The sequence below is a fragment of the Rhinichthys klamathensis genome, unplaced genomic scaffold, assembly GCF_029890125.1.
Source record: "Rhinichthys klamathensis goyatoka isolate OS25496 unplaced genomic scaffold, OSU_Roscu_1.1 h1tg000058l_1, whole genome shotgun sequence".
NCBI lineage: Eukaryota > Metazoa > Chordata > Actinopteri > Cypriniformes > Leuciscidae > Rhinichthys > Rhinichthys klamathensis.
This window is the reverse complement of record NW_026606603.1, coordinates 766,745-777,500: the sequence shown is the minus strand read 5'-3', so window position 1 is coordinate 777,500 and position 10,756 is coordinate 766,745. Positions and strand designations below refer to the sequence as shown.

The 10,756-nt window shown below is 38.2% G+C and overlaps 1 protein-coding gene across 1 annotated transcript in view; it reads right to left on the bottom strand.

Moving 5' to 3' along the window:
• LOC130083762 (intelectin-like) overlaps window positions 1-10,756 on the bottom strand; it is a 247,556-nt gene that overhangs the window by 33,360 nt on the left and 203,440 nt on the right. The gene's annotated exons all lie outside the window — the stretch shown is intronic.

Below are 10,756 nucleotides of genomic sequence, written 5' to 3'. Positions count from 1 at the left end.
TCAGTAATGTATGACAAGCACTGCTGTCAACGTTGACGCATGCGATTAATTTTTGCCCAGCTTCAACGTGTTAAAGTATTTAACGCAGCATTCGTTCTTTCTGTCATCATTTAGCTAGGGTTATATGATCACGCTCTTATTCACGCAAATGCTCTTAAACCATTCATGCGCGACAAGACAAAAGAGAACGCGCTGTCAGTGAATGTTCTCCTGACACACACACACGACTCACAGAAAGATGCGCGCCAGTATCGAGTTATCTTTCGCGCTTGAACGAACAATAACACACACATTTATGCCAAAATGTTCTCTTTGTCGAGTATCCTCACAATACCAGTCTTAAATTAATTAAAATCTTAAATGGAAGTAAAAGTGAGAATGAGATGCGTGAGATCCTGTCTGCAGATCTTAAAGTGATAGGAGCCACAATTCTCTGTCAGTAAAGTTAACCAAAGAGCAAAGTAGAAGGGAAGAGAGAAAATTACTCCCTGCTCTTGACTAAAGAACACTTGTAGCTTTAATAAGGATTAATCTATATTTCATTTATAATTTATGCAGTGCGGACTGTTTTATAACCTTATTCAATTTCTGTATATTTCATACCTGTTAGACAGGAAAGGCACAGGTAAATATGACATTTATTATGGGTTCAAGTGAGGATTGTTTTAAGTTAACTTAAATAAAAAAATTGTTATATTTTTTGAAGCCTAATAAATGTTTAAAATTTGGGGAAAAATCATTTTCATGGAGACATCAGTAGCTATATTAATATCAGTGATACTGGCCTTCATTCATAAAAAGATTGCATTAACATATAGCCATAATACTTGAAAATAAATGGTTCCACTGAAGATAAGTCTGTCTGTGCAGTTTCAGCCATCGGGTGTCGTCAGCGTTGGCGCCGATTACACATGTTAAGCATGTTTTGTTAACTTGTGGTTAGGACTACTGATGTTCAATGTTCAATTTTAAAAGTAGCCTCAATTAGGTCTGCATGAAGTTGGAAATGATTTGCTGTTGCAAAGAATCGTTTATGAGTGCACTTTTAAAAAGGTCGTGGAAATAAAATGTCTTCAAATACAATATTTTAAAATAAAAAAAAAATTATCAGTTTTTATTGAAACTCATCATTGCCTGGAACACACAAAATATGGCATTTACTGCAGAGGCGTGTGTGGGTTAGGGCCGGCGGTCGGGATTTTGGGGAAGGGGGGGCTCGGCTGTCCTTACCTACTGTAAGGGGAGGCTCATGTTCACCCAATTTGAGAACCCCTGGTCTAGTCAAGTCAAGTCACCTGTATTTTTACAAATAATACAAATTGTTTCAAAGCAGCTTTACAGAGATAACAGGAAAGTAAAGTTGTAATAGTATTGTTAAATTCAAAATTAAATGTTCCCCAACTAAGCAAGCCAAAAGCCAATGGCGAATGAAGGCAAAAAAGGCGACAGTGGCGAGGAACCAAAACTCCATCAGTGACAGAACAAACAGTGTATGATTATGATTTATGCGGCATAATAGGTCAGAAGTCAGATGGGATCAGAACTTTCACAATATTTATCCAGCTCATCTGGTTAGGGGTCGGAGTCATCACGCCGGTATGGAGATGAGTTTGTTGAGGTGTCCATGAGGCCTTCAGTGTTGATGAGTCTGGCGCTTCAGGGATGCGTTGTCGTCGTGTCCATGCGATCTGGATCCGGCGGTTTGCGGTAAGCCTCAGGAAAAACAGAGAGACTAATATTAGCGTAGACACCATCCTTCTTATGATGTACAAAGTACATCAGGATTTATGGGAAGTGTTCCCGGTTCCGGCTGATCTAAACTATGCAGCCCAACATTGAATTAATCTATAATGTATTATGTGTATGCTAAGCCAAAGAGATGTGTTTTTAGTCTTTGAACTGACAGAGTGTGTCTGCTTCCCGGACAATGTTAGGACGATTGTTCCAAAGTTTTGGTGCTAAATAGGAAAAGGATCTACCGCCTGCAGTCGATTTTGATATTCTAGGTATTATCAACTGGCCGGAGTTTTGAGATCGCAATAGACGTGAAGGACTATAATGCGTTAAGAGCTCAAGTACTGGGGAGCTAAACCATTTAGTGCTTTGTAAGTAATCAGCAATATTTTAAAATGTATACGATTTCTAATACAATAGGATAAGAGAGAGAAGGGGATAAGAGCAATACACAAGAATAAAATAAGTGTTTATCAGATTTATCAACCTATGACTGTGGAGCTAGGGAATATTAATCATTTGTTGCACAATATTGGCAAATTACATATAGGCTATTTACACATTTGGAAGCTCAAATGTGTAAAAAAAAAAAGGTCCAGTGTGTGATTTTTAGCGACATCTAGCGGTTCGGTTGCGAGTTTACACTAAGGGCTCAGCCCACCGCTCACCCCTCCCTTTCGAAGAAGCTACGGTGGCTAAAACGGGACAAACATCGTCGTCTGAGACAGCAGAGAATAGCCAGCGTAAACCAAGTTTCTGTACCACAGTCCATTATAAACCACATCATGGATAAAGTTTCAGGTGAGGATCAAGGGTCTTAATACATAATATAATAATAGTAATCAGCTGATTGTCTCACAAACGTAACCAGCACATTCTCCCCACATAGCAAACCCATAATACAGCGAGGGAGAAGAACCACATGAAACTATGCAACTATATATGTTTTCTAACAGGGTAGTAAAGGTTTAGCTGGCTAATATGAGCTGTTACTGTGGCTGAGCTGGTTAAAGCGTAAAGCCTTGTTTAAACTCGACGCGTCCGCATGAGCCCAAAGGTGCGTGCGGAAAAAATGACGTGATTGTAACAGCGCGCGCGCCTCCGCATCCCCTAGACACACTTACTACACACAATAGGCTTTCTTTCTCTGATTTTGGAAACTCGATCGACTTAAAATGCTTCCAAGATCGACGGGTTGGTGATTCCTATAACTGTTTTACGGTCAATGACAAGAGTAGCCTACTAATCAGCTGTCTCACGAACTTAACCAGCACATTTATCCCCATATAGCAAAGCCATAACACAGCGAGGGAGAAGAACTAAGTTACATGAAACAATCCAACTACATATTTACACCACTGACAAGGGAAAAGTCACTACTCACAGTGTTTATGGCTAGCTTCTTCTAGCTTCCTGCTGCTTCTCTTTCAAGGTAGTGACGAAACGCGCTCTGTAACGCTGTTTGTTCGCGTTCGGCTACTGTAGAAACATGACGTCACAATATGGCGACCTTCATAGAAGGGGATTCCCATAGACAGTAAAAGAAATGGACACAGCGACCCCATAGACTTCAACGGAGAAAAGTGAAGTCAAATAGAAGCACTCACGTCCTGATTGCCAAGCGCACTGCGCATGCTCAAACTGAGCTGGACGACGTAGTTGTGACGTGAGCAACCTGACTGACAGTTGTACGTCTTCTAGTGGCTGTGCTGAGAGGAATCTGAATCATTCCCTTCTGAATCTTGCAGAGCCGGAGATCGTGAGTATTAGCTGTTCATGAGCTCGCAGCAGGAGCAACTTTATGACTCTCTGGGCTTCTCCCTTGACTATGCCTCCACGTCCCCCCGATTGCTCGTGAGCTTCTACTTCTGTCTTTACGGTCATTTCTCTTCTATGCGAAAGAGAGACGCGTGTTATGACGCAATCGTTAGCCTATTTTTACAAAAACTGCTTCTACAGGGCCACAACGTAAGATACAAGGTAATGGAGCATTTTATACATTGTCGTGTTTCTTTAGAAATAAATAATGGACAAATGGAGTCTTTAAACGTCTCAGATGTAAAGTTATTCGCTGTCAAAGTGACGCAAAAATGAATGGGAGTCAATGGGATGCTAACAGCAGGTGAAGGCTTGTTAGCCAATGGCGGCGCCCGGGGAGACTTCAGTTTCCGGCTGGTGGATTACCCCCTTGGGGATTCCCATAGACATCATATAGATAGACGCCCTATCGACCGCTACTGCCTACTGGCGCGGACGAGCTGTGGGGCCGCCATCTTAGTACCGGTCACCCGCTCCACTCAGTGTAATCTGTTTAGCAGGTGCAATGAGCTGTCAGCGCATTTAATTAATCATATCTCACTGAATACCGAACTGATTTTCACACGGGGTTTTTTTCTGCAACGGTCATACAGGTAGCTATGATACAGGACACATGGTTCGGCGTATTTTAATATTCATAGTGGGCTTAACAGTAATAGAATATTCTGATATGTGATGTAGGCTATGATAACATTAGGTATTTAGCAAATCACACACTATAAATATCATAGAGAAGCAGAAAGAGATAGTGGCAGTAAAGTCAGATATTTTAATAAGTTGAATAAACAATATATGATTATATTAAAGTCTACTTGAAGCTTTTTATATTTGTCTCTCTCTGGCCCCATCCACACTACTGCGTTTTTGTTTAAAAACGGAGATCTTTTGCTACGTTTGCACCTCCCGTCCACACTAGAACGGCAAAAACGGAGACCCAAAACGGAGAAGTTTAGAAATGCTGCCAATCCGTTTTTCGTTCTGAATCTCCGAGGGCGTTTTAGTGTAGACGGGTCAAAACGGAGAACTTTAGAAACGATGAAGTAGTAGAGGCTCACGCTCGGCTCTATGATTGGGTGTCATCAGTCATGGCGTATATCTTTGCTAGCAGCTGTTGTACAAGTAAAATTAGCATTTAACAACGCTATAACTGCCTACATGCGCCGGAGTCAAGCTATTATTCGAGCGATCTGTGACAATTCCCGTGTGCAGCGACGGCGTTGACCGTACATGGAGCGTAGGTTTGGGGTTAACCCAGAGCATGGTGGGATAATTTTATCAATGAAGTTGTGTTTACACCGGGACGCGCATGCCCAGTGTTGGTGAATGGTCACGTGATCCGCGTTTTCAGTCGTTTTAATGTGGACAGAGATCAATTCTAATACGCAGCTAAAACGCTGGTGTGGACGGAGATCGTATTCGTTTTAATTATCCGTTTCTAAACTAAAACGCAGTAGTGTGGATGGGGCCTAAGTCAAACACACACACACACACACACAACCGCGTTCTTTTACATCCATCTCTTCCCAGCCCTTGACATTTAGCAGCCCGCCTCCCGAGTCCCAACACACACACACGAAATAGTGAAGCTACCACCAAAATATTAAATGAACGTTACTAGTTAAGCTACAAGTAGTGACTGCCCAACACTGATAATACAGTCTGTGCCACTTGTGTAAAATTCTCAGTAATATTTGTTTTATTTCTACAATAGCATTATTGTGTCAGTTGTAAGTGTTATGGAATGACTTATTAAGTCTCAGTTCATAGCCGGGTGAACACCGGCCGGTGCAGTAAACATAGCCTAGCTAGCTGGCCACGATTTCAGTACAGTAATATCAAAGATCCTTGCTCCTTCTTAACTCTCTGGTAATATTCTATTCACAAAATACAACCAATAGTACGGTAATGTTAAATTTTACTTGTGAAAAGTAATCTCCCGAGCCCTATTTGCGATGGTCCGCCGATTTGAGCAGGAATATGCTGCACAGTGCTCGGCATCTTAACTGCTGCTATGCAACGCAACTAGGAGTACGACCGGTTCAAGATGGCGGCCGTATTTCTCGGTGCCCAGCGGCCAATAGGGCATCTAGTCTCTATATGATGTCTATGGGGGATTCCCGCACCTATGTAGATATAAATGCCTCATTCTAAGGTAATAAAAACATTACGGTTTATTAAGTAGCCTAAGTTCTTTATACACCACTGAACAACACATAGTTATGGATGTCATATTGCATTTCTGTTAATAGATACTCAAAAATGTTACACACTACACCTTTAATACAACATAAATAGGCCTATAAATAGTTACTTATATTTATTTGTATATAGGCCTACATGAAGTATCCTTGAATTATGTGTACAGTGTACAGAATTATGTGAACCAATTATAGGGTGAAGCCAAAAACAACAGAGGTCAAAATGTGAAAAACAAAAGGGTTCATAATTTTCAAACATGATCTTTCTCTCTCTCTCTCTCACACACACACACACACACACACACACTGTGTGACAAGGTGTACAGCAATACGTTTTTAAAACTTATAAAACTTTTATAAGCTACTCAACTGTAAAGTCCAGCCTTTGAGGAGACAATAGTAGATTCAGGCAATAAGACGTGAAGCATCAGCAGGAAGAATGAGTTTGTTTTTATCAAATAGTTCATATTAAGTAAGTAGTAAAATATGAACGAATAGCAATCGGCCCAAGCTACAGCTCGCTAACACACACGGCTAATATTAGCTTTCTAATAGCTAACTTGTCCATCATTAGAGAAATCAACTGCACTCCTCTAACTTTCATAAAGCTGAGACTAATGCTTTGATTATTACATTAGTTAAAGAGATAGTTCACCCAAAAATGAAAATTAGCCCATGATTTACTCTCCCTCAAGTCCTCCTGTGTATAAGACTTTCTTCATTCAGAGGCGGACAGAGTACAGAGCTTTGTTACTTGAGTAAAAGTACAGATACCCCTTGCTAAATTTTACTCAAGTACAAGTAAAAGTACTACATTCAGATGTCTACTTAAGTAAAAGTACTAAAGTACTTGTTTTTAAAAGTACTTGAGTATCAAGAGTACAAGAGTAAATTTTCTAAATATTGCATTACTAATCTACTGCCACAGTGCTTACATTTATGCACAGAAACGTCCTACATGGAGTTATGAAAAATGTTAATGTTAATACCTTGGAGAATGTAAAAGGAATTGAAAGTAAAATCAAGTCATTTTCATCTTTTTACCATGTTGCTTTATTTAATTTAATTAAATTTTTGGGGGGTCCCATCTTAAATGCGGGGACAACACACACACACACACACACACACACACCACATGTAAGGGTGGCGCTGCCAATAAAGCACCTAAAAGCTGTCACAAAGAACCGGCAAAAGGAATGATTATGAATATGTAAAATATAGCAAGGAGATATTTTAATTGTTTATTAATAAACACTTGTTAATAAACAAGTGTTTTCTTTGTCAGTGTCGGCTAAGATGAAGTTGACGATGCTGACTCGCGATCTTCAGTAGTGAACGCGCCAGAGAGAAATGCACATTTCATACGGATTACATAAGCAGAGAGCAGTCTGTAGTCTGTTTTCTTTCGTTTTGAATTTTTCTGTTTAAAAGTAGACATGTCTGTGAGAGGCAAGTAGGCTACCTTATACACTGAGTTTCGGTTCATTTATGAGACGAGATCCAGTTCACGTGCCGGCGCCTCCGTTTCTTATCTATCGTCTGCTATTTACTTCTTATTTATTAAACCCAGGCAATTGGTTGATGAAACATTGATTAAAATTAAGATACAATTAATGCAAAACGAAATTCAGGTTAAAGAAAGGTTTTGTGTTTTCTGTTTGATGTCTCTGTGAAAGTTTTAAAGCATTTTTTTATGCCGCTTTCAGAGCGCTCACGTCCGTAACGGAGAACACGTCCATAACATTGTTTTTTCCTCATAAATGCAAACCCGAAAAATAAAATAAAACAAAATTAATATTTTATGTACTGTGTAGACTGAGCGCCAACCCTTCTTCATTCGCTGGGTAGTAGCCTACTTTGGTTTGCGCAGTGTAATTCACATAATCAGTAAAAATATATTTTGCCTCCTAAAGTTTTTTTTTTAAGAAATCAGAAATCCCTCGTGGCTACGCCACTGCCACATTTGAACCTGACTGTGTTAAACACACCACATACTCAAGAACATCAAACCAAATGCTTGGCTTACATTAATGTGTAATATAAAATCTGACCATGGAGTTGACTTTGGCGGAAAGCTGAAAGTGATTGCTGATAGGCTGTCCCAATCAGTGGCGCCTGCACAATCCAATCACGTTTGAGAGGGAAACAACAAATTGAGGGTGTCCGAGATTTTTCTTTTTTTTTTTTTTACTCGGGTACTCACGGTTATGGATAGAAATGTATTGGAGTAAAGAGTACAATATTTGCCTCTCAAATGTACTTGAGTAAAGTCATGAGTACTCCCCAAAAATGATACTCGAGTAAAGTACAGATCCCTCAAAATTGTACTTAAGTACTGTACTCAAGTAAATGTACTCCGTTACTGTCCGGCTCTGCATTCAGACGAATACAAAGAGTTATATTAAAAATGTCCTGACTTCCAAGCTTTATAATGGCAGTGAATTGTTTTGAAGTCCATCAAAGCTGACTACAATCATTACACACAGACTTCTGTATTAAAGCAATTGTATTTTATTTTTGATATTTAAAATAGGAACAAATAAGCACATTTGCAAAACAATAGGACAAACACAGAAGAAAAAAATGTCTGTTGTATTTATTATACAATATACTTTTTGTGTGAAAATTTCCATTATAAAAGAAAATTCTATTTTTTTTCTAGTAGAACAAATTTCTATTGGTGTAATAAACTTCAGTTTTTCAGGTACAATAGCATAGGATTATTTACCATGTAGTAAGAAATAGGCCCTACCGAAATTGAATACAACGTAAAAAAAAAAAACCAAAAAAATACACGTCTTCACTGTATGAATTAAATATAAATTGATTATATTAAAAATATAAAAGTGATTAAATGAAAAGCTTAATGCATAATGAAATAATCGTTTAAGAGGCTGCTCACTTTATGGATAAATCCACGATTATGGATACATCCGATTTTCTCCCATTTGTTTACATGTAATGCTCCAGTCCACACGATGTGCATTTTGACATAGTTGTGTGTAGCTGAATTTGCGATCGGATGAATGTGAGAGAGACATCTGTGCATACTTCAGCTGTGTACTATTAGCACGAGCTCCACATTGAAAAAATAACAGCATATAGTTTGGCAGTTCATTGGCATCTAAAACTACACTGAAAAAAGTGAAACTACTGTGTCGTTCATTTAAAGTGCATTTTTATATTGGCCTAAAGTGAAAATCACAGTTTCTGATTTAAACCTGTTTTGTTCAGTTTTCCTTAAAGCAAATAACAAACACAAAAAAATAATACTTTGGACCAACTTAAAAAAATTACTGTAATTTGTTACTGCTAAATTTATTAGTTTTTCTCAAGCTATATTTTTGATTTGGTCTAAACTTTAAATTTTAATTTAATATCAATCAAGTTATTCTGCTCAACAAAAAGTTAAAGTAACACTGAAGCGGTGTTAAAGGTAAGGAGATCATTAATGAGATAATTAAGTGATTAATTGAGTGATGATTGAGCATTATTGAAGACATAAAATGGGGTTGCAGCTTAACTGGTTAACATATTGTTGAGCAGAATAACTATTTTGATTGCTATTAAATTAAAAATTAAAGTTTAAACCAAATCAAAAATATAGCTTGAGAAAGACTAATAAATTTAGTTGTAACAAATTACATTAACTTTTTAGGTTGGTCCAAAGTATCATTTTTTTCAGTGTACATACACTCAATCCGAATCAGATTATCTGTGATTAGAAACTGATCTAAATTATTGTCTTTTTAATTTTCTGGAATACCTGAGGGTTTTTTTAACACAGATGTTGTCTTACATCTAGCCATGGTCTGGACAAAGACATTTGGGCCCGGTTTCACAGACAGGGCTTAGATTAAGCCAGGATTAGCCCTTAGTTCAATAAAGACTGATTTTAGTAGCTTTTATAAATGTGGCTTATTTAAACATTACTGGTGTGCATCTTGAGACAAAACAATGACACTGACATGTTTGTAGAAATGTCAGCGAGTTGCTTTCAGTTAAAACAGCTCAAACATGTATTTTAGTCTGTGACTATCTTAAGCCTGGTCTGTGAAACCGGGGGCTTATGTTAAAAAGTGCAGTATGTTTACCAAATATGATCAGATATGCACAAAATCGGATTTGGACCGACTTGGCTAAAGTGCTTGTAACGTTATTTAACGCACTCCGGTTTCCGTGAGAAGAGATTCAGTATTTTCTCCACAACGTTTCATGGCTATGGACATGCAATCACTCCAACTGGATCCCAATTCTCTCTTTTAAAACACAGGATCTGTAAAGAAAACAACAGAAAACTGAGCTTAGAGAAAAACACAATTACAAGACGACATGTAAACCAAAAATCAAATAAAATGTTGCCAAAGTCAAAGCTTAATTCATATTAAAAGCTTATACATTTAAACCACATTCTTTAAAGGGTTAGTTCACCCAAAAATGAAAATTCTGTCAGTAATCACTCTCCCTCATGTTGTTCAACCCCGTAAGACCTTCGTTCATCTTCGGAACACGAATTAAGATATTTTTGATGAAATCTGAGAGCTGGATCACTCCTCCATAGGCTTCTTAAGGGATTGAAACTTGCCAGCCCCGAAAAGTTATTAAAGACATCGTTAAAATAGTCTGAGTGACTACAGCGGCTCAACCTTAAGTTTATCAAGCGACGAGAAAACTTTTTGTGCGCAAAAAAAATAAAAATTATTTCAACTATTCATTTCCTTCTCTGTTGGCCTCTAGTCAGTTAACGTAGTGTGATTGCGTAGTAAAACTGATACGGTTGCACAGATGTGTCCTCAGAGAGAATCCCACTGCCATTCTTTCTCCAAAATATACCCTTAACTGTTGTCAAGTCAACGTTGTGTCTAAACGCCTGCAGAACAGAGAGGCGGAGTGAGTGAAGCTCATTATCATTTAAAAGGCATATTAAACAGAGCTGTTTTTGACCAGGTAAAATAAGTGTTTTCTTACAATACTAATGAGAATTTTTAATTAAGGTATATTACAAA